This window comes from Balaenoptera borealis (genome assembly GCF_965194805.1).
Source record: "Balaenoptera borealis genome assembly, chromosome: 9".
NCBI lineage: Eukaryota > Metazoa > Chordata > Mammalia > Artiodactyla > Balaenopteridae > Balaenoptera > Balaenoptera borealis.
In genome coordinates, this window is record NC_138873.1 from 115,379,017 (window position 1) to 115,404,414 (window position 25,398).

General features: G+C 38.2%; 1 long non-coding RNA gene across 1 annotated transcript in view; it reads left to right on the plus strand.

The window, feature by feature from the left end:
• Positions 1–2,357: 2,357 nt before the first annotated feature.
• LOC309634747 overlaps positions 2,358–25,398 on the plus strand; it is a 134,201-nt gene continuing 111,160 nt past the window's right edge. The window contains exon 1 of the long non-coding RNA XR_014248400.1: positions 2,358–17,037. This is a non-coding gene — a long non-coding RNA (uncharacterized lncRNA). The remainder of the gene's footprint in view (positions 17,038–25,398) is intronic.

Genomic DNA, 25,398 nt, shown 5'->3' on the forward strand with positions numbered 1-25,398 from the left:
AGAACACAAGCACCAATCCCCTCTCCCAGGAAGCCTACACAACCCACTAAACCAACCTTAGCCACTGGGTGCAGACACCAAAAACAACGGGAACTACGAACCTGCCGCCTGTGATAAGGAGACCCCAAACACAGTAAGTTAAGCTAAATGAGAAGAAAGAAAAGCACACAGCAGATGAAGGAGCAAGGCAAAAATCCACCAGACCTAACAAACGAAGAGGAAATAGGCAGCTACCTGAAAAAGAATTCACAGTAATGATAGAAATGATGATCCAAAATCTTGGAAACAGAATGGAGAAAATACAAGAAACGTTTTAAAAGGACCTAGAAGAACTAAGGAGCAAACAAACAATGATGAACAGCACAATAAATGAAATTAAAAATTCTCTAGAAGGAATAAATAGCAGAATAACTGAGGCAGAAGAACAGATAAGTGACCTGGAAGAAAAAACAGTGGAAATAACTACCACAGAGCAGAATAAAGAAAAAAGAATGAAAAGAATTGAGGACAGTCTCAGAGACCTCTGGGACAACATTAAACACACCAACATTCGAATTATATGGGTCTGAGAGAAGAAGAGAAAAAAAAAGGGGCTGAGAAAATATTTGAAGAGATTATAGCTGAAAACGTCCCTAATATGGGAAAGGAAATAGTCAATCAAGTCTAGGAAGTACAGAGATTCCCATACAGGATAAATCCAAGGAGAAACATGCTAAGACACATATTAATCAAATTATCAAAAATTAAATACAAAGAAAAAATATTAAAAGCAGCAAGGGAAAAACAACAAATAATATACAGGGAATCCCCATAAGGTTAACAGCTGATCTTTCGGCAGAAACTCTGCAAGCCAGAAGGGAGCGGCAGGACATATTTAAAGTGAGAAAAATGAAAAAGCTACAACCAAGATTACTCTACCCAGCAAGGATCTCATCCAGAATCGACAGAGAAATTAAAACCTTTACAGACAAGCAAGTCTAAGAGAATTCAGCACCACCAAACCGGCTTTACAACAAATGCTAAGGGAACTTCTCTAGGCAGGAAACACAAGAGAAGGAAAAGATCTACAAAAACAAACCGAAAACAATTAAGAAAATGGTAATAGGAACATACATATCGATAATTACCTTAAATGTAAATGGAATAAATGCTCCCACAAAAAGACACAGACTGGCTGAATGGATACAAAAACAAGATCCGTACATGCTGTCTACAAGAGACCCACTTCAGACCTAGGGACACATACAGACTGAAAGTGAGGGGTTGGAAAAAGATATGCCATGCAAAAGAAATCAAAAGAAAGCTGGAGTAGCAATTCTCATATCAGACAAAATACACTTTCAAATAAAGACTATTACAAGAGAGAAAGAAGGACACTACATAATGATCAAGGGATCAATCCAAGAAGAAGCTATAACAATTGTGAACATTTATGAACCCAACATAGGAGCACCTCAATACATAAGGCAAATGGTAACAGGGATAAAAGGGGAAATCGACAGTGACACAATCATATTAGGGGATTTTAACACCCCACTTTCACCAATGGACAGATCATCCAAAATGAAAATAAATAAGGAAACACAAGCTTTAAATGATACATTAAACAACATGGACTTAATTGATATTTATAGGACATTCCATCCAAAAACAACAGAATACACTTTCTTCTCAAGTGCTCATGGAACATTCTCCAGGATAGACCATATCTTGGGTCACAAATCAAATGTTGGTAAATTTAAGAAAATTGATATCATATCAAGTATCGTTTCCGACCATGATGCTATGAGACTAGATATTAATTACAGGAAACAAATCTGAAAAAATACAAACACATGGAAGCTAAACAGTACACTACTAAATAACCAAGAGATCACTGAAGAAATCAAAGAGGAAATCAAAAAATACCTAGAAACAAATGAGAATGAAAACACGATGACTCCAAACCTACAGGATGCAGCAAAAGCTGTTCTAAGAGGGAAGTTTATAGCAATACAATCCTACCTCAAGAAACAAGAAACATCTCAAATAAACAAGCTAAACTTACACCTAAAGCAATTAGAGAAAGAAGAACAAAAAAGCTCCAAAGTTAACAGAAGGAAAGAAATCAAAAAGATCAGATCAGAAATAAATGAAAAAGAAATGAAGGAAACAATAGCAAAGTCAATAAAACTAAAAGCTGGTTCCTTGAGACGATAAACCAAATTGATAAAACATTAGCCAGACTCATCAAGAAAAAAAGGGAGAAGACTCAAATCAATAGAATTAGAAATGAAAAAGGAAAAGTAACAACTGACACTACAGAAATAAAAGGATCATGAGAGATTACTACAAGCAACTATATGCCAATAAATTGGACAAATTCTTAGAAAAGCACAACCTTCCGAGACTGAACCAGGAAGAAATAGAAAATATAAAGAGACCAATCACAAGCTCTGTAATTGAGACTGTGATTAAAATTCTTCCAACCAACAAAAGCCCAGGACCAGATGGCATCACAGGTGAATTCTATCAAATATTTAGAGAAGGGTTAATACCTATCCTTCTCAAACTCTTCCAAAATACAGCAGAGGGAGGAACACCCCCAAACTCATTCTACAAGGCCACCATCACCCTGATACCAAAACCAGACAAAGATGTCACAAAGAAAACTACAGACCAGTATCACTGATGACCACAGATGCAAAAATCCTTAAGAAAATACAAGCAAACAGAATCCAACAGCACATTAAATGGATAATACAGCATGATCAAGTGGGGTTTATCCCAGGAATGCAAGGATTCTTCAATATATGCAAATCAAACAACGTGATACATCATATTAACAAACTGAAGGAAAAAAACAATATGATCATCTCAATAGATGAAGAAAAAGCTTTCAACAAAATTCAGCACCCATTTATGATAAAAACCCTCCAGAAAGTAGGCATAGAGGGAACTTACCTCAACATAATAAAGGCCATATATGACAAACCAACAGCCAACATCGTTCTCAATGGTGAAAAACTGAAACCATTTCCACAAAGATCAGGAACAAGACAAGGATGTCCACTCTCTCCATTATTATTCAACATAGTTTTGGAAGTTTTAGCCACAGCAATCAGAGAAGAAAAAGAAATAAAAGGAATCTAAATTGGAAAAGAAGAAGTAAAGCAGTCACTGTTTGCAGATGACATGATACTATACGTAGCGAATCGTAAAGTTGCTACCAGGAAACTACTAGAGCTAATCAATGAATTTGGTAAAGTAGCAGCATACAAAATGAATGCACAGCAATCTCTTGGATTCCTATACACTATTGATGAAAAATGTGAAAGAGATATTAGGGAAACACTCCCATTTACCATTGCAACAAAAAGAATAAAATACCTAGGAATAAACCTACCTGAAGAGACAAAAGACCTGTATGCAGAAAACTATAAGACACTGATGAAAGAAATTAAAGATGATACAAACAGATGGAGAGATATAGCATGTTCTTGGATTAGAAGAATTAACATTGTAAAAATGATTATACTACCCAAAGCAATCTACAGATTCAATGCAATCCCTATCAAACTACCAATAGCGTTTTTCACAGAACTAGAACAAAAAATTTCACAAATTGTATGGAAACACAAAAGACCCCAAATAGCCAAAGCAATCTTCAGAAAGAAAAACAGAGCTGGAGGAATCAGGCTCTTGGACTTCAGACTATACTACAAAGCTACAGTAATCAAGACAGTATGGTACTGGCACAAAAACAGAAATATAGATCAATTGTACAGGATAGAAAGCCCAGAGATAAACCCATGCACATATGGTCACCTTATCTTTGATAAAGGAGGAAAGAATATACAGTGGAGAAAAGACAGCCTCTTCAATTAGTGGTGCTGGGAAAACTGGACAGCTACATGTAAAAGAATGAAATTAGGACACTCCCTAACACCATACACAAAAATAAACTCAAAATGGATTAAAGACCTAAATGTAAGGCCAGACACTATCAACCTCTCGGAGGAAAACATAGGCAGAACACTCTATGACATAAATCACAGCAAGATCCTTTTTGACCCACCTCCTAGAGAAATGGAAATAAAACCAAAAATAAACAAATGGGATGTAATGAAACTTACAAGCTTTTGCACAGCAAAGGAAACCATAAACAAGACGAAAGGACAACCCTCAGAATGGGAGAAAATATTTGCAAATGAAGCAATTGACAAAGGATTAATCTCCAAAATTTACAAGCAGCTCATGCAGCTCAATATCAAGAAAACAAACAACCCAATTCAAAAATGGGCAGAAGACCTAAATAGACATTTCTCCAAAGAAGATATACAGGTTGCCAACAAACACATGCATGAAAGAATGCTCAACATCACTAATCATTAGAGAAATGCAAATCAAAACTACAGTGAGGTATCACCTCTCACCAGTCAGAATAGCCATCATCAAAAAATCTACACACAATAAATGCTGGAGAGGGTGCGGAGAAAAGGGAACCCTCTTGCACAGTTGGTGGGAATGTGAATTTATACACTCATTATGGAGACCAGTATGGAGGTTCCTTAAAAAACTAAAAATAGAACTACCATATGACCCAGCAATCCCACTACTGGGCATATACCCTGAGAGAACCGTAATTCAAAAACAGTCATGTACCACAATGTTCACTGCAGTTCTATTTACAATAGCCAGGGCATGGAAGTAACCAAAGTGTCTATCAACAGATGAATGGATAAAGAAGATGTGGCACATATATACGATGGAATATTACTCTGCCATAAAAAGAAATGAAATTGAGTTATTTGTAGCAAGGTGGATGGACCTGGGGTCTGTTATACAGCGTGAAGTAAGTCAGAAAGAGAAAAACTAATACTGTATGCTAACACATATATACAGAATCTAAAAAAAAAAAAAAAAAAAAAAAAGGTTCCAAAGAACCTAGGGGCAGGACAGGAATAAAGATGCAGATGTAGAGAATGGACTTGAGGACACAAGGATGGGAAAGGTAAGCTGGGACGAAGTGAGAGAGTGGCATGGACATATATACGCTACCAAATGTAAAACAGCTAGCTAGTGGGAAGCAGCCACATAGCACAGGGAGATCAGTTTGGTGCTTTGTGACCACCTAGAGGGGTGGGATAGGGAGGGTGGGAGGGAGATGGAAGAGGGAGGAGATATGGGAACATATGTATATGTATAACTGATTCACTTTGTTGTAAAGCAGAAACTAACACACCAATGTAAAGCAATTATACTCCAATAAAGATGTTAAAAAAAATTTTTAAATAAGAAAAAATAGAAAACAAAATCAATGGTGCTAGAGGCTAGAGGCAGAAAACCTAACATGTCTGATTCTTAAACAGCTGACTTTGTAACTGGTTTATTTTTTCAATTCTCTAATTAAAATTGATCCGTATTAGCTATGTTGCTAATTATTAGTAGGAGTGAAAAATGGCTTCATCTTTTTCCTAGATTTATTTAGTCTAGGATTTGAGTACTAAATTTGAGTACAAACAGATTCCACATAATTATATACCCTAGGAAATGCAGTATAATTTATATGAAGGTTAGAGCTTAGGGAATTCATGCTAAATGGATTTTTCTCAAAACCCCATGTCCTTATTATTTGGGACTGTTAAATAAGTTTAAAGCAAGACTATTTGTGTGATCTTCTTTCCTTAAATGGAAGACCAGGGGACCACCTTCCCAGCATGGTCCTGTAGAGGTGGGCTGGTGGGGAAATGTTTCTCTCTCCTGCAGCTGTGAATTACCAAAACCAAACAAGAACAAAAGCCATGAGCCGGGATGGGAAGATCTAGAAAGGTAAGGAGTAAGACCACTTGCTCTAGGAACCATAAAGGCAATTACAAACATCAGTTGGGTTCACCTGGTTCATTCACTGCTCCTCACCTGTGCTTAAAGTGCCAAGATCCGTGTTTCATCCATCTTTGTAAACCAAGTTCCTAATACAGTGCCTCAAATACAGTAGATGCTCAACACATTAATTAGTTACTTGAATAATGTCTCTTGTTTCTTTATATAATTTAAAATGCATAGACTCATAACTGTGTGTTAATCGTCAGTTCCTCCTCAATAGAGAGCAAATATCTTAACCAGGAGTTTTTGAGACTAATCTAATGCTGATCTGGACCCTCTTCTTTTGTCATTTTTTTTTTTTTTTATTATCTTCTGATCTCTTTTTCTCTATCCATCCCATTTTGGTCTATACTGTTCCAGTATATTCCTGACATCAATGTTAATGCTTCTATAGCCACACTGCTGTCTATTTTTGTCCCTTTTTTGCTACTGCAAAAATCTATACAATGAAGAAAATTCTAGAAGTGCAAATTTCCTCCAATAAAATCACTATAGCCTCTCTGCCTCTCCAACTGACTTCCAAACAACCACTACCTTGTTCTTCATATTCTAGTAATAACAAATTGTAATTACCTGCACATCTTGTGCTAATTTCACATTTCCATGCTTTTGTACAGCACTTGCTGGCTAAACCACCCTTTCAATCGTTATTCAGCTGACCCACTCCTATTTATCCTTCAACTATAACCTCAAAAGTCCTTCTTAATGAGCTGTTGCTAAACTCAGAAATTATCAGGTCATCACTATTTTTCCTGCATAATTCTGATATTGTCTTGAGAGATAGATAGATAGATATGTATCAAGATAAACAGATATTATGTCTGAAAATTATTTCTTAAGTGGATTTATTGATGGTTATAACCATCCATGAAATTACTGTATGGCACAGAGAACTATATTCAATACCTTGTAATAACCTATAATGGAAAAGAATCTGAAAAAGAATATATATATATATATATATATATATATATATATATATATATATATATATACATACATACACACACACACACACACACACATATAAGAATAACTGAGTCACTTTGCTATCACCTGAAACTAACACAACATTGTAAATCAACCATACTACTTCAATGAAATCTTGTTTGTTTTGAAAAAAAAAATTACTTCCATGGGAAATGAGGTCTGATCTTTGATTGTATCATTCCCTATCTTGACAAATAGAAGATTACATCATTTTTTTACCTCACTGAAATCTCTACTGATATGTTCTTCTTTATCTTTGGCTTTGGATGGAATGCCTACAATACAGTAGGTGCTAAATAATTATTGATTGATTAACTAAACAGAACTAACATTTTTGAGTGCCTCCATGTATTCAGTTTGTCAAATGACGACTTAGTTTATATAAGCTTGGATTCTGGAGTGAGAGATTAGGATTTCATTCCAGGCTCAACAACTTGCTAGCCATGTGTTCTTGGGCTAATTACTTTCATTTCCCCTCCTGTCAAATGAAGATAATATATTGAGGTTACTGAAGATTGCGTTAGATAAAATAAGAAGAGCATTTTACATGGTGCCCAGTAGATGTGTGAATGAATGAATCCCCCTCAAAGCTCTATGAGAGTAGTGTAGGGAGGCAAGGAAACTAAGGGTCAGAGAAGTGGAACAAGTTGCAGAGAATATAAGCAGCAGATCTGGGATCCACATCCAGCTGAGTGTGCCTGCGATCTGAAGGAAGTTTCCACTGTTGCTGCAAGAAACATCAGTGGCATTTTCCACTCCAGTGTTTCCTTAAAGGACATATGCTGGTGAACTCCTGTCCATTTGTCAGATTCTGTCTCACCGGAAATCTCTTTAGAGCTAGCATCATTCATTAACATTTCACACCCTGCCCAACATGTTTATAATTGGATGGTCTGATAAATGATCCTGCATGAGCCAGTACACTAACATCTTTGACCTTCCTCTGTCATTTTCTATGCAGAATTCCTTTTAAGTGCCTCATAATACTGTTTGATGTGCCCTCTTTTAAAGCAGATATACGTTGATCCAGACATCCTCATTGTCTAAGCTACCACTTGACTATAAATTAGCACTTTTAGAACCTATTCTTTCATCATTTTACCCATGTCACTCTAAAACAGGTGCCACATTTTAATCTAATTATTCGTTTGCTTCTTTTTAATACCTGTCTTTTTAGCTTGATTGGGAGCTCTCCTAGATGGGAAAAACTTTCTCGTCTTTTTATATGTAGCATATAGCATGGTGCTTGGCACATAGTTGATGCTCATTGAGTACCTAAATCAACACCACTATAACAGCCTCTAAGAGTTATGTTTTCATTATTCTTTATTAAGAACCCCAGAGAGTGATAATTATTTATACTTTTGTGATCCTGTCAATTTTATAATTTCTCACCTAGAAATTTTGTTTCCCCCTCTCATTACGGAAATATTCAGAATTCCCAAGCAGTTATTGCAGAAATTGTTTGGAGTTTAAGCCACATTTCCTGTACCAGGTAAAGGAATATGCACAAATTCCCTGTAAAGTCTCAATCGTTCTAAAACGTAATGCTTAGTCAAGAATGCTTCTTTTGGAACTCTTAGTCTTGATGGAATGAGGCAGGGCGGGTTGGGGCAAGCAGGGTATATGTACTCAAGAGGAGAGAGACACATGTCTAGTTATATGATAAATAATTTCTGGGGCTGTAATATACAGCAGGGTGACTATAGTTAATAATACCGTACTGTATATTTGAAAGTTTCTGAGATTCAATCTTCAAAGTTCTCATCACAAGAAAAAAGTTGTAGGTGAAGTGATGAATGTTAAACTAAACATATTGTGGTAACTATTTCATAATATATACATATATCAATATTATTATGTTGCACACCTTAAATTAATCCAATGTTATATTCACTTATATCTCAATAAAAATGGAAAAAAGAAGAAGTGGGATGAGGAGGAGAGAGACGAAGGCCTGCCAGCAGTCTCTGGGAACTATGGCAATGAGTTGTGGATGGAACACTTCACAGCTTTTCTTGGATGTCTTTTCTTATGTTCCTTGGGTAATTTTGATCCCACAGTAAAGTCTATATGTTTTGTTACTTCCCCTGACTATAAAAGAATAATTTCCTTAATTGAAGGAAGGCGTGTTACTGAACATCTTTTTTTTTAAAGAAAAAAGAAAAAATTTGAAGAGTAGATGGAAACACTTTTCCAAAAAAAAGGGTCCAGACTACAAATAAGTAATTTATAAAAGGGGCCTTCTATTTTATTATGCTAGGCTTTATTTTACTTAACAAATATTGCCTAGGAAAATTGTCCCTCTGAGTCCTGTAAAGTAAAATGTACTAAATTAGCTATAAACTCTAAAGTCTAAGCATATATAAAGCTAAATATTCTAATTAAATAAAATATAATAAAATTAATGATACCTATTTCTTCTGGTAATTGAGAATTAATAATAAAATATAGAGATTTCCTATATGAATGTCAAAAAGATCCAGCTGTTGTAGGACTCAACATACCTAAATATCTCCCCCAATCGCCTCAAACTATACAGATTAAAGACTACTCGAGTCTTCTGGATTGTAGCCTCCAAAAAAGGCAGGGAACCACATGTTTCGATCACCAGCATGCCCGGCATTTGGTACTCATGTGACTGCACTGAACCAGAGCAAACAGCCCTGTGCCTTCCATTCCCCACCATACATATTTTAATCCTTTAGTAGAAATGCAGTTTAGTCAGATTACTTTGCTGATGCATGATATTAATGAAAAAAATGGGTATGCGGTGAGGTTTTCTGTTTTAGACTATCTCTTGAGCGTGGGTGCTTAATGCACGTAACTGAACCAGGTTCTGTGCCCTGTCATGCGTTTGTCTGCCCCATCCTCCCCCAGCCCAGGGGAGCACTCAGTCTACTGTTCTCTGTCCCCTTCATCCTTTCAGTCTCCCCCCATCCTTGCTCCTGGAAAATAGGTCTTCATGTATAAGAATGCATCAAAACTACGCTGGGAGAGAGATCAATATTAGTAAGAGAAGAATCGGTTTATGTTATGATTCTCCCACTCCGAGGAAATTTAAAGATCCGGGTAACTTAGAAGTAAGTGGGCTTTGGCTCCAAGGGGATAGAATTTAGGTGGGGAGAGGCAAAGAAAAGGAAGAAAAGGTGAGAGACAGGAGGGCTTCCAGTGCCCACAAGAAGTGAAACTGGCTCTAAGAAGTGACCCTGAGGGGACACATAAGAATCGTTCGAACTGTTCTGGACTCTCCATGTATTTCTAAGTAGCTGCACACAAGATCAGCTCTATTCTAGGAATAGACTGAGTCGGTAACTTTTTCCAGCTATTGCCAATATATATAATCAGCACAATTTCACACATGTAACTCTATGGGTCAGGGTGTTACTTGCCCACAACAGCTAATAAAAGGGGAAAAGTCAAGATTTGAACTTAGAGTGTGTCTGAATTCCAAGTTTGCAATATTTTCTCTATATATCTTGCTGAAAGTTTTATTTAGGAGGTTGGAGAAAGGCAGAAGCAAAGAAGGGCCAAAAAGACGGGGTAAAACAAGTAAGAACTAATTTGAGCTTTTCCCAAAGGAGCAGATCTGGGTAGAGTTCAAAGTTAGAGTTGTTTGAGATGGGAGAAGGGAAATTGGTAGAAAGCCAAAGATCAGAATGAAAATCCTATAGTCTAAGAGAGGGAAGATAGCACAAAGTTGCTTCTGAATTTTCCCTGAAGTTGGAGCTGTCCCTTAGTGCCCCTTCCACATCCAGTAGAATTTATCCTATGTAACTACCATAATTCAGCCCAGCCCACTCCAGCGCCTCTCAGATCCCTTCCTCGACTCTGCCTAAGGAAAGGTTTTCAGCAAGATAGTTGTAACTTCCCCCCAACAGTAGTGGTGATCTGATACAGATGTGATTGATTGAGATTGTACCCTTCAGGGTAGTAAAGAATTCAGCAATTAAGCTGGTTTATGATAATACAAATACCCTTCCATGCAAGGCATTTCTCCCAAAAGCATATATTACTTTAAACTTTCAGACTGTCTGTTCCAAAAAGCAAGTTTGATCAGTCCTATTTCAATTGTATTTATTTACTGTCTTCCAACTTAAGAGGCTTTACAGAGTCTTGTGGAGTCAATAAGCAATAAAAAAAAAAAGTCTGTCAATCATTGATGAACAGGACAAGGCAAAGAGTTGTATACATAATCCAAAAAGAAGTTACTCCCCAAAAAAGAGGATCTTGGAGATTTTCTTGCTCTTCTAGAAAAAAAAATTTTAATTTAGAAGAGGTGGGATTTGGTATTAATTCACAGATTTTCAGACACCCCATTGTAGAGGTCCTTCTGTCAACTTTCACTGGAAAAAAGTCTGGACCATCTAGTATCAGTTATTCATTGTAAATATTTATTTAATATCGGCAGAATGACATTATATTGAGAGATTTGGCAAACAAAATAAGTAAGATAAAGAGATGTAGTAATGAGTAGTAGTCAAGCGATAACTCAAAATCACCATTAAAATAAAGCCATAGTCAACGCTTGACTATGGGTAGTTTATAAAAGGTTTATGTGCAGCAGGTTATGAGGTGGACTCATTTCCTCATGGGTGATAGATAGTCCATTAATCAGCCATTGATTACATATTCTCACCAATTACCAAACCCTTATTACTAATTGGCCAGTCCTGCCAATTAGTTAAATAGATAGATAGATAGATAAAGTAGATAGTTATAGGTGACACCATTTTGTTTTGTATTGACTAATGAACCCATGTGACATGAGCAAAAATGCTTTGAATGAATCCATATGTTTAAGATGAGTATCTTTGTAGAAAAAAGAAGAAAGGAAAAAGAAGAAAAAATTATTTGTATCAAACTTGTATTTTTCAAAGGTAAAGATACTAAAGTAAAAACAAAACATGATTTTTGATCACTTGAAGGATTATAGATCCTCATAGTTACTGGAATCTACTTGGGTACATTTTGCACAGCATCTAAAGTGTTTGTTCTTGATTAAATATAAAACTAACAATAATGGCTTTCGTAATAAGAATCATAACCTTGAATAATTAAGGAAATCAGCAGAGTTTTGGTTAGATAATATCATCATAAATCAAACAGATATTTCTTCCTTTAAATCACCACATGCCAATGGTTCTTACAAAATAAAGCATTATCTGTTAGCTTCTACTGGACAATATTAAATACTCCCATGGGAATGGTCTAAATAAAATCTAGCCCTTCAGACCCATAAGGTCATTGTTGGTAGCTGAAATTGTGTGAGTGTATGAGATCCCAGGGAGGTTGTACAGAACAAGAAAAAACAAGTGTGAGGCAAACTGGATCCAACTGAAATTTGAGTAGGTGGCACAATTTTTAATTGATCTGATAGCCCAGGTGACATAACCAAAATTGTTTCTAATGTACCCATTTCCCTGGGATGAGTAACTCACTAAACTTTAAAATTCCCAAAACATCTTCCACTATAAAATGAATCATGGTCATTTTGACCTCTCTTAGCAGGATTTAAAGCAATGAGTTAAAAATAGAAATATCTATAAAAGAAGTTTCTACAATGCAGCTCAGGCTCATTGGATTAAAGCAAAATACATCGATCTCTACTTTCTTTCTCTTTAAATACAAAACTCAGTGATTCTGCCATAACTCTCCCCTTTTCCTGTGATGCATGCTTTCTGCTTTTCATCCACTATCTAACAATCCTCAGAGACTAAATTCAATGACTAAAAGAGCCACGGAAAGAAAGGTTTAACTTTGTGTTATTTTCACAAAGAAATGCTAAGTCTTCCTTATGCATAAGGCAAGGGTTTCTTCTATTTGTTGTACTTGGGGAGAAATAGAAAGTGACTCTAAAATTTCTGGGGTTTTTTCTCTCCTTTCTCTTTTTTTTTTTTTTTTTTTGTGCCACAAACCCTCCACTCATTTTCAGGTACACACTAGTTTGCATTGACAAAGCAAAAAGCACAATCCTAAACCACCGAGCAAACAAAGTTCTGCTCTTGTCACTTTCTTGGATCATGCAATTTTTCTTTAACCTGCACAGTACGGTTCTGTAACTAAGATCTGCTGTCATGGAGTCCGTCCTGTGTAATTCTAACAACGTATCAGAATATGAGAGTGACTAGGAAAGAGGGCAGTCAGTTCTAACCAGGGGACAAACGGAGGATAAATGATTAGACTGACTGGCCTCTACAAGCCCTCTCCAGCTCTGTGCTGCTGGTATTCAGAGCACAAAACAACACTGTACCAACCACTGGGCACAGAGCTTCTGATTAACTAGTACAAGAAACGCCTTCACGGTAAGAGGTCTCTTAGGCCAGCTACACTGACTGATGCACAAACTGCCTATGGTCCTGGATTTATCCTCCAGAATCCAATAAGAGATGGCTCACAAGGTGAGAAGTTTCTCTAGAAATGGAGCATGCTAATAACTTGGAAAACAAGTCAGGTAACAAGCCTGTTCCCATGAAGAGCCAGTTTGAAGATCTCAGCAATTACAGCAAATGTCAAATGATGGAAAATCCCCTCAGAAACGATGTAAGGTGCTGTGTGTTAAAACTTCAGGAACCCCAAGATTACATTCCACAACGTCACAACTCTCTGCCTTCTGCCACTACAAGCATCGCAGTGTTTATTATTATCCACCCTAAGGGTTAAAAAAAGTCAGTTCTTGTAAGTTTCTACTTTATTCAGATAGGTTGATTCATTCTTATGGAAAGTGATTAAAAAGAAGCTGTTAAAGTCCTCCATACATACTATAATAAATATCTTCCAAGACATTTTATGGTCCCCAGATCCAAGTGTGAATAGCTTTTACAACATATAATTTTCCCTTTGAAGACAGTAAATTATAACCGAACAATTTGAGTGACTCAAATCCTTAATGATTCTATACAAAGAAAATTAGCATGATATATAAAACTTTTAAAATAAATTCTGCCACCAAATAATTTCTACTCCACATTATATTATATCATTACTGTGGTAACATTAACCATGAACTTATGTATATCTTCAGTATCTAAAAAAATCAGCAAAGCTCTAATGATGATTCTGTTGCTTGCCCTTATTATCAAATAATTCATTTGGGAACAGTGAGTTAGCTGTCTTGTTTAGAGAGAGCACACTCTCAAGTAGAAATACTCTGCAGGATCCATTACAAGAGATAATGGACTTTTTGTTTAGATCTCATTTCCTATGAATTTTCGTATCAGTAGGTTAACATTAACAGTTACTACTTTAGGGACATCTACTCTGCGCCACACACCTCAGTGAATTTCAAATGTTCGCTCGGAAGTATAAGAATATTTGTGAGAGCTTGTTAAAAATGAAGATTCCTAGAGCCACCCCCTGGGAATCTGACTTGGTAGAAAGGGTTAGGCCAGGAAGCATCCCCAAAGCCTCCAGATAGTTCTATGCAGCACACTTACAGAAATCCTGACGATTATGATTTAAATGTGGTGTAAAGGGGTTTTATAAGTAGAAGAGAGCTTCCAATCTGAGGCAGACAGAGGTCAAATAGAAGATTTATAGTAATAGTGTATTAAGAGAGTCAACTGTTTAAATCTTGGCTCAAGCCCAAGGACTCAGCCTTGGGATGAGATTCAGTTTTCTGAAGAAGCTCTTGGGAAATCACAGGCTTCTCTGTTGAACTTGGCGTGAATCCCCTTTTGTCTGTAGAGAGGAGCTGAGCAGGGAGACAGGCAGTCCCTGAGAGCACTGGATAGTTTTCACTATGTGGGTCAGTGACCACAACTGCTGCAGCAGCACTTTCAGAGACAGAAAAAGCCAGTGGGAAAGCAATTCCATAGGCGGCACCGTACGCTCACCTTGCGTTATTGACCTGGGGCCTGGCTGCTCCGGATCAAAGGGCAGCAGGCCTGGTGGCTTCTGCAAAAGCAAGGCGACAGCAGTCCAGCCACAGGCCAAGGAAAGTGACGTCCACAGCCCATGTGGAGCGAGCAAAAACCAACCGCCTGCAGTTGAGCCAAAATTCTGCCTTTCTACTTAACCAAAACTAAACATCAGATCACAAATGGGGACCAACCTCGTGGTCTGTGCGTGAGGACAAACTTGTTTGTTCCCAGAATCCTTCCTACTCAGTCCCTGGGGGACAGGGAGGAGGTGGATACTGTCTCTTTTCAAATCATGTTATTCCCAGCATCCTGTGCTTCATTCATCACACCAGCTGTGAGCTCTCCACTGCCATCACTGATGCTATTCAGGTTCATCAACGTGTTCGTTAAGGGCACTGGAAAAACGAAACTAGTAACCAATGTTGTGAAGCTACCAGAGTGAAAAATAAATAAATAAAACCAAGTGGAAGAAACACCAAAAGAGTTTGCCAACTATTTACCTACAAGCAATCTTGTTTGGCCAGTTACATGTTTCACAAGCTAAGCCTCTGCTTCATTAAAATCACTCTTTCTTGAACTTCTGCGGTAAAATGCGCACCAGTGGCCAGCCTCACCCCCAGTGACCTGTTGTGGCCCAGCACTTTCTTCAACCAGACCCACAGCAAACCCAGGACCACCGTCCATTTTACTGAAGTGGGAGCCCCGCCACACCTCTGCTCTGTCGGGTAAAGTGCTGACTTCCAGTACACGTTGAAAAGCATTTCGCTGGGCTAACAGATGGAGGAGAGCTCTCTTCTCTCCTGAGGAGCGACCTAGTCTCCCCGCCGTGCCACCAAGCGTGGCCACGCTGCAGGCCTTGGTCCTCAGACCTGTAGTTTAACTAACAGAGAGCTAGTCAAGAAAACCAGAAAGTTCTCAACTGGGGTTCATAGGCTTTGAAGCACTGAAATTGTTCTATTCTCTGGGAAGTGCAGTGCTCTAGAGGTATCCCTTCAGGGTCAGTCCAGCCCTCCAAGGGGAAAGAGCACAAACAGGAAAAAGGAGACAAATATTTAGAGACATTTCCCTTTAAAATGAACTTCGTTGGAGACCCATGTATTTAGCAAATAGCTGCTGAGGATGTACCATGTTTCAGATGCCATGGTGGCACTGGATTTGCAGTGATGTGGGTGTGGGTATGCATGGGCCCTGTCTTTGTGCAACAAACAAGCAATGAACATCCAATAAAGATGTTAAAAAAAAAAAAAAAGAATAGGGCTTCCCTGGCGGCGCAGGCATTGAGAATCTGCCTGCCAATGCAGGGGACACGGGTTCGAGCCCTGGTCTGGGAAGATCCCACATGCCGCGGAGCAACTAGGCCCGTGAGCCACAGCTACTGAGCCTGCGCGTCTGGAGCCTGTGCTCCACAACAAGAGAGGCCGCGATAGTGAGAGGCCCGCACACCGCGATGAGGAGTGGCCCCCGCTTGCCGCAGCTAGAGAAAGCCCTCGCACAGAAACGAAGACCCAACACAGCCAAAAGTAAATAAATAAATAAATAAATAATTTTTTTAAAAAAGAAAAAGAATAAATGAATGAATATGCTGTACCTATAAAAAAACACAAAAACAAGCAATGAACAACCAATAAAGACGTTAAAAAAAAAGAATAAATGAATGAATATGTTGTACCTATAAAAAAAAAAAACAAGCAATGAACATCCAATAAAGATGTTAAAAAAAAAGAATAAATGAATGAATATGTTGTACCTATAAAAAAAACAAGCAATGAAAAATTAATATATATTTATGAATGCCGATAAACTCTCTGCTGATAGGAAAGCGTATAATGTTGTAAGTAATGAGACCAACCTAACTCAGATGGGGTGAAGGGCGGCTCTCTGCGGAGGGGATAATTAGGTTAAAACTGGCTGAGTAATAAACCACAGAGAGTGAGGGAAAGAGCATTCCAGGCCAAGTCAGTGGCACATGGGAAAGCCCTGGAGGAAACGAGGTTGATACCTTCAGGGAATTGAAACAACAGGCCAGCAGGGCCGGAACAAAATGCGCAGGTAGGAGAGAGGCAGTAGCTAATTCTGGGGGATGGAAAAGGGACAGACCCACCCAGGGCTTGTAGGATTTGGGGTTTCATTTGAGCCGCAAGGGGAGCCGTTGCAGGATTTTAGGAAGAGGAATGACATAAGCTGAGCTGCATTTTTAAAAGGCCACAGGCTGACTGTGCAGAGGAACGCGAAGAGAAGCAAGGAGACAAATACTGAAGGAAGGTAAATATGGCAAGTGATATGGTAGGACAGAAATGGAAAGAGAGAGAGAGGCAGATAGGTAGACGGATAAATAAATGTAATTAAAAACAAAATCTCCCAACCCAGAGATCCGCTCCACAAAGGTAGTGGAGAACTGTTTTTACTGAATAAACATGAAACCAGAATGTGATATGCATCACAGGCAATCTGCTAAGAGATGCAAAGACAGAAAGAAATCCCACCCTTTATACTGCCATGAAGATACACCCCATTCCAGACATGTTCTCAAGATAAATAGTGACTAGACTCAGGCAAGAAGAGTTGACAACTTCATTTGTCACACACAGTTCACCCTAGATTCACCTGGTAACTGGGGTGGCCATCTGTGTTTGCTAATTGGCTTTATACAAAAAAAAAAAAAAGAATAAACTTCTCACATCTTTAAGGAGATAGTTTTACAAGTTGCAATGAGGCACCCGCCAAGTCAGACTCCTAGCCTCACACAGAGACTGGGAGACAGGGGTGCTATCTCCCTCCCTAGATATTTATATTTCAAAGGCATAGCTCCCAAGTCTTAGAGAAAGGCATTCCCGGGTCATAAAGCTGTGAAGAGAATATTTAGCTTTTAAAAAGATTTATATACATTTCAAAGAGGCAGAGAAAGAACTTACAAGTTTTCTAAAGTAAATGCTCTAGGAAAAGAGAGGAAGGGGGCCAGTCTCTTTCCTTATTTTCAGAAGAGAGAATTAAACCTCTTATTCTTATATGTGGAACCTAGAAAAATGGTACAGATGAACCCGTTTGCAGGCAAGAAATAGAGACACAGATGTAGAGAACAAACGTATGGACACCAAGGGGGGAAAGTGTGTGTGTCGGGGGTGGTGGTGGGATGAATTGGGAGATTGGGTTTGACATGTATACACTAATATGTATAAAATGGATAACTAAAAAGAACCTGCTGTATAAAAAATAAATAAAATTCAAACAAACAAACAAAAACCTCTTATTTTTAAGTTGTACTTGCCCTTACAATATATAGATAGATTTAAGATTAATGTAATTGGATTAGATGTGAGGATTGGAGAAAAAAGAGGAGGAGCTAAAATGATGACCAGGAGTTTATGTCAGCTTACTGAAAAGAAAAAGGCTCTCTGCTCTAAAAGACAGGAAATGCTTGTCTGCAGGCTGAAGTGGCTGTCCCATTTGAATGTGGTGAAAATTATGTCAAGTGTACGCAGCATCTCCAGGGAGCTAATTTCACGAAGTTGTCCCCCAATAGCATCAACAGCAAAAACGCAGCCCTGCCCAGCTCAGCAATTACGCAGGCAGCCAGTCCCCACGAGGAGCAGCCCCGCATGTGCAGAGATCTGGGCACATCGAGGGGCCTATCCCCGAAGCAGGCAAATGACTTGTTCTGGTTGAGAAACAATTTTCTCTCAGCAACAGCCCCACTCCTGCACACTGGGCAGTAGGGTCCTGCTAGGCTGTGCTAAGGGCTAGAGGAGACGGAAGGCTGGAGGAGAAAAAACAGACCTGCTCCCCTCTTGCTTTGCTTCTAGTTTCTCACAAATTGCTTCAGCAATGACCTTTTGCCCTGGTAGGGGCAGTTAATTCCCATCTCCAGCCTTTTTCCCATCTTCTCAATCTCATGGTGACCTTGCAAGGTACCAGTAGCCACAGGATAGCAACCCTCCTCAGAGGTCTGAGTCCCAGGACCATGGGGCCTTACCTCTTAGCTTCTAGATTCTGACAACCCAAGCCCTTCCCTTTGTTCCCCCAGCCCAAGGGGTGGGCGCTGCTGCTTTCAGTTATTATCTCCATTCCCTCTACTCCTCTCTTTGCTTTTTTAGCTCTCCAACACTTAACGAATTTCCTACCTTAACTTGTCTCTGTCAAAATCCCTAGTATGGGTTTTGTTTCCCTGACACCAGTGGAGGATCCTGTCAGTCATAGAAGTGATAGAGTGTCCTTTCATTCTGCCTTCAAGAGTTTGGCTGTGACGATCTTGTCTTGGAAAAATAAGAGAACAGAGTACTGAATTTATTTTAAAATAAGACTGATTTTCTTTTTTTTTTTTTTTTTTTGCATTTTGTTTTATTATTTTTATACAGCAGGTTCTTATTAGTTATCTATTTTATACATATTAGTGTATATATGTCAATCAAGACTGATTTTCTAAATAGTAAAAAATGTGAGTTTATTTCTACTGTTGCCTTAGTTTGTATTTCTTTAAATGGACTTAGAAGCCATACACCTGTGAAAATCAAGTTTGCTTCTGAGTCATCCGACTTGGAGGAAGTGAACCAGTGAGAGCATTTCCCAGGTCTCAGAGGCAGGGTTCCGGGAAAGCAACACCAAAAGCCTGAGCTTCGAGCCAGTGATGTTGATGTACTCAGAGGAAGCTCTGAATACCGACTCTATTCCTTGGCCCCCTAGAAAAAGCAACTGAGATAGAAACTGGGGAACAGACATGCCAAGGTTCAGCAGGAGTTGCCACCATCGACTCCATCTCTGGACACAGGGACTGAGAATCCCCTACGTGGTATATGGGTGACCAGAGACAGGAATGACATATAATGCCATAGGACTCTTTTATGCCCAAATGGGGTCTGTCTCAGTGAATGCTATGAGTGCTCATTTAGCTGAATCATTTGGGTGGGTGGGAGCAGTTTAGGATAACATGCTCCCCCTTTTTTTTTAATTAATTAATTTATTTTTTATTGAGATAGTTGATTTACAATGTTGTGTGAGTTTCAAGTGTACAGCACAGTGATCCAGTTATATACATACATATATATATATTTTTTTCAGACTCTTTTCCCATATAGGTTATTACAAAATATGGAGTATACTTCCCGGTGCTACACAGTAAGAAAACAAACTTATGGTTTCCAAAGGGGAAAGCTGGGGGGGGGAAGGGATAAATTAGGAACTTGGGAGTAACATACACATGCTTTTCTTTGAGAGACAGTCTTACTTTTCCTCGAGCTCAGCCTCAGCTCTAATGACAATAAATTATAATAGTAATAATACCAGTTAATATTTAGTGACTGCATATTATGCTCTAAACACTATCGAGATTAGCTCACTTAATCCTGATAATGCAATGAGGCAGGAACCCATTCCGCAGATGAGAACAGTGAGGCATTGAGAGGTGATGTGGTTAGTATGCAGACAGGATGTAAAGTCAAGTCTACTTCTGGTAGACCTCGTCTGAGCCTCTTTAGTTTTCCTGCCCCTGACCTCATCAAACAGCTCCCCTCCTGCCTGGGGATTTCTCTAGATGCTGCTCCTGTGTGCCCCATGGAGTTTCCCTGTCTCCCCGGAAGAATGAAGCCTGCGTGGATAGAAACAGCATCTTGTTCGCCGTGGTCTCCCCTAAGCCTAGGACTATACCTGGCATATAACAGACACTCAATAAATATTTGATGAATGAATAAATTATACATTTTTAGATGTTGCCTCCATAGTTACTTATCTTAACCATTTTAGCCATTTTATTAGTCCCCCATGTTATGTAACTATGGCTAATTCAAACTTCAAAAGAATTATTTAGAACTCTGTGATACTTGAGTTCTCTCTCCAGGTAGGGGAAAGGCACTACAGGAAGCTAAACAAGACTTAAAAATCATGTTTAAGGCATCACCTGCCGGGAGGGAGGGAGATGCAAGAGGGAAGAGATATGGGGACATATGTATATGTATAACTGATTCACTTTGTCATAGAGCAGAAACTAACACACCACTGTAAAGCAATTATACTCCAATAAAGATGTTAAAAAAAAAAAAGATATCACCTGCCATGTTGCATGTAGGGAAATATCATGCCTTTAGCTTTCCCAGATAGTTCCCTGGCCTCCCCTGAGGCCACCCTGCGCGCAGTGGAAAGGTGGCTGCAGAGAACAGGGCAGCCACCAAACCAGTCCACTGGCTGAAGAGGGTTTGCTGGGAAGAAGTCAGGCAGAGCAGTAGCTAGAAGAAGTAGGGTTAAAGAGTTCTTTCTTAATTTGTTTTGTTGCTGCTGTTGTTTTAATATAAGAAAGATGAGTAAATTTAAATGCTTCTATGAAAACAGCTTAATGAGGAAGAAGCTGAAGAAAGAATGAAAAGTGGTGACAGTAGGGGGAGGTTCCTAAGGTGTTTGGAGGGGAAGGGACCCGGAGCCCAGGTCGGGATCACTTTAGTTACAGGCTCAGGGACATCTGGTAGAAGTGACAATGGAGAGGGCCTTGAGAGCCAAGGGGGAGGGAGACAGAGTCCCCTACAACCACTTCTGGTGAGGACACTCAACCACGACACACTATTAATGGTTCTTGATAGATCTGACATCTTCTAGTGTGTCTGCATATTGCTCATTCTTCAATTCACAGCCAGAAAGCCAAGTTCAGTAAATCTTTTCATGTTTAACCTCCTCCGATCAAGGCATAAAGTTTACCTGATGGAACTAAAAATACAATTTTCTAGAATCAGAAAGTTAGAAACAGACAGATAATGATTAATTCACTAATTTTAGAGAATTTAGTCTTTATTCAAAACGTATGTCTCTTGACTGTGATTAACAGGGACAATTTTATTCATTTCAAAAATGAAGACCATACAGTGACAAGAAGAGCAGGGAAGACTTTAAGCATTGTTACCACACAATGAATCATCATAGCACATCCAACCTTAAAACAGCTTCAGAATTTTAAGAACCTAGGTTACTTGCTTGAGATCAAAGAGCAAATCCAATTTTCTCTGTTACTGTAACTCAGAATCTAAATGTTATGTTATCATGTCAAATGTAGATCCCATGTTTTGGATTGTATTTTCCGGATTTTTTTTTGGTGGTGGGGCAGGGGGCCTGCAGTTTGGCTCAAAATTGCATGAATCAGTTCTCTTATGGAACTGCAGTTGAATGTATAGGCCCTTCACCCATGCAGAGAAAATCAGCCATTGTGCCGTCGGGAGGTATTTTGTCACTTAACAACCTACAGTAGAAGTAAACAAGAAAGTAAATTTTTCATGTCTTTTTTTTCTTTATATTTCACAGAGACCTACAAACCATTATATTGTAAATATAACCTTTGGCACATAACCAATATATTTCCTTTCTGTCTCTAACTCCAGTAACTTCTGTCTTTGTTGAGAGGACAGCGTGTTACCAGTGCCTTCTGGGGTCTATAATTTATCTATGACATTTTGTGGTGCAGAGAATTTTCTATCAGTCTTTCCACCAACTGATTTAGAGCAAAATAAGGGGTGTATGCAATGTGAATTTTAACACCGTTATTACAAAGGGAAGAGAAATGAACACAAAAGCCTGTAATTTTTTTAAATAAGAAATTGAATTTATCTCAAAGTAGAGAAAGGAAGTTAAGAGTTGTCAACCCAGCATCTTAAAAGCAATGCAAAAGCAATGATAATCTAAGACAACATTTGTGACTGTTGTTTTATCAACTTTTAGCTTCAGAAGGAAACTGTTGGAGACAGCACAGGATTCTGTAAAATGAAGCAGTACCTCCCTAAAAGGGCTGTTGAGAGGATTCAAGGAGATTACATTTCTAATGCACATATCCTGACACAAGGAAAACACAGGAAGCACAGCAGCTGAGAGACGTAGTGGCAACAGTAGTCAAAAGATCAGTATCTCAGTGTCATTTTCTTTACCTACTATTGGCCTTGAGCATGTCGTGTAACATGTCTGATCCTCCTAGACAGAAAACAATTATAATCCCTACTCAAGAGACCTTCCTCACGTTGTTATGAAATCAAATGAGAAAATCAACATCACACGCAATAGAGAAATCATTTCTAAAGAATCTCTGGAATATAGTCATTCAGATTATGATTGAATATCAGAATGACTAATAACTCACTACTTACAGCTCCAGCCAGCTCAAGGCAGGCAGGGACACACACACCCACAGACATCGAAGCATCTGTAATTTCCTTATCCCTCCTCCTGCTGATATTTCCCTTTTGTCAGTAACCCAGGACCTATCTTAGGTGGGTGGTCAATGGTAGCTAGAATTAGAAAAATGGGCATGGGAATGCATCGCAAAGCCTTTCATTCTTCTCTGAGTCCATTCACAGACTACAATGTACATAGTCAACATATGATTAAAAATAAAGCACATGAGAGTTAAAGGGAAGAGAAGTCTGTGAGCTATTACTGTCTTCCAAGTCTTGTCTTGACTTTACAGGCAGAATATCTGGGGGAGTTTGTTTGAGTCAGGAAATAATTGATGTTCCATTAAAATTTCTTATTTATTTGGTTAGTACATGCTAGCTGACCCTAATGAAAATAACTTACTTTCTCTTTCACGTATGTGTACCTTTTGTTAAAGTTGAATACACAATAGTAGTATAAAATTAGATAATCAGATAGATTATAAAGCCATAGAGAGACAGAGAGAAAGAAAAAAGAGATAATATTTGCAAATGCTTTTAGAGTATGCTAATATTGATGGATCTCTAAAAGTTAGTTAAGACAACAGGAAACTGAGAAATCAGACCAACTCTTCATTTTCTTTGAAGTCTAAATGGCATACTGATCTGTGAATTGGGTTATAGGTTTAAAAGGAGACACACTGATTAAGACTGTGACAGTGGAATAACTGTTCTTCTGTGCTCCATTATGGAGCTGTTTATACATGAAAGTAAGTGCTGCTCTTCACCTTAAACATAAATAATTACACTCTACCAGATAATCAAGAAGTACATACCAGTATACTGCTACTGTGTTATTAAAACAGCCACTTAAATGTTGTACTATTTGACAGTTATATGGCATAATTACATGCTAGATGAGAACATTCATTTTACAAAGTGTCTGTATAAAAAAAAATGTTAAGTATTTTAAAAAACATCAAACATTTTAAAATAATGCCTGAGTCAAACTAAAAACTGCAAATAGCAATGAAACTATGACAAGACTGATCATATACTCAAGGCTAAAATGGCAATGTGCCTGTGAACCAACATCTCTACAAGACTAAACTTAGAACGACATCTACATTGATCTGATCCAAAAATGTGCCTAGCATCAGACTGGGTGTGTGACAGACAATCATGAAAGAATCTAAGACATTTTAGACAAGACATAAAAGGATCATTATTAAGTATATCTGCTTTATTATTCAGACTCAAGCAAGATATTAATGGAATTCACAATTGAACTAAATGTGAAACAAACTGGAAGTTTAATTGATGTTGATGTTAGAAAGAGTTGACCAGAGTTTTCAGAGAAACTTTTAAAATCGTCATCGTCAAGTAAAGATGACACATGTATTGGTTTGAGGAAACCCCAGTATGCCCTCCAATAAAGCCTATCCCCACATATAACCTTGTTTAGAAAATGGCATTTACTAGAATTGAAACGTGGCTTATGAATAAAACATTTTGGAATACAGAAAATTAAAACCAACCTATTTGCTTTTCAGCTAACCTGGTTGGTGAGTAATAGCCTCAGATTAAAACACAAAAATGTAGCTTTCAATATAAAATGGTATGTATTTTTAACAACAAGGTTATTGTAGAAGGGAATGAATGAAAACAGAAGTTCAATAGTCAAAATCACTAAAATTATATGACTTTTCCATTTGAATAAGTTAGGTATGTTCAAATAATTAATTTATTTCAAAATTGCCTGAAAGGAAACAAAGTTGGGTTTAGCAATCTGAACGCTACTCTCTCTTTTTCAAATCTGGAAGGTATCACTGTTTTCCATCTGCAGCTGGGGGCCTAAGCGGTATTATCACCACATATATTAAATGTAAACACATGACAGAATCCTGTATATGAAGGAGGCCTGAGAGTTCCTTACTATGGCCTGAGGAATAGTTCAGCAGACTACAAAGGATTACATTATCCAAGAAAGGTGACTGCAGGACCTTGGTTATCATTAGCGCATTTTCCTACTCTAGCGCATGTCAGAGGTCTTAGTTGTACCAGATCTTGCTAACACCTGGGCTTATTCTCCCTCATTGGAAAAGTCCAATGACAGGCAAAAGTCAATAGGAGAACTGGAAAGATTTAGAAACATATGACCAAGCTTTCCATTCTCTCTGGGTTCCACCTAAATTAATAATGTAATATTTGACTTTCAGAGTCAAAAGTTAATAGAGAAGCTTTCATCTCTAGAAGCACGAAGAAGTTGTCTGTAGATTTTTAGATGCATATTCCTCATGCTCATTTGTCATTGGTCAACTGCATAGTAGAGTTGGTTGCATATTTTTGGGGAGAAATGGAATACTGTAATTAGTAGAGTGAAAGCATGAAGTGTTATAACTTTTAAAGAAAGTTAGATCAATCATTTATGTGCAAGATTAAAGTTCCATGTTAATAAGATACTACACTGTATTGCATTTATAAGCACTTCATCTTTTCCTCCCAAAATGAGTACACACACACACACACACACACACATCCATGTGTATGTTGGAAGAGAAGGAGGGAAG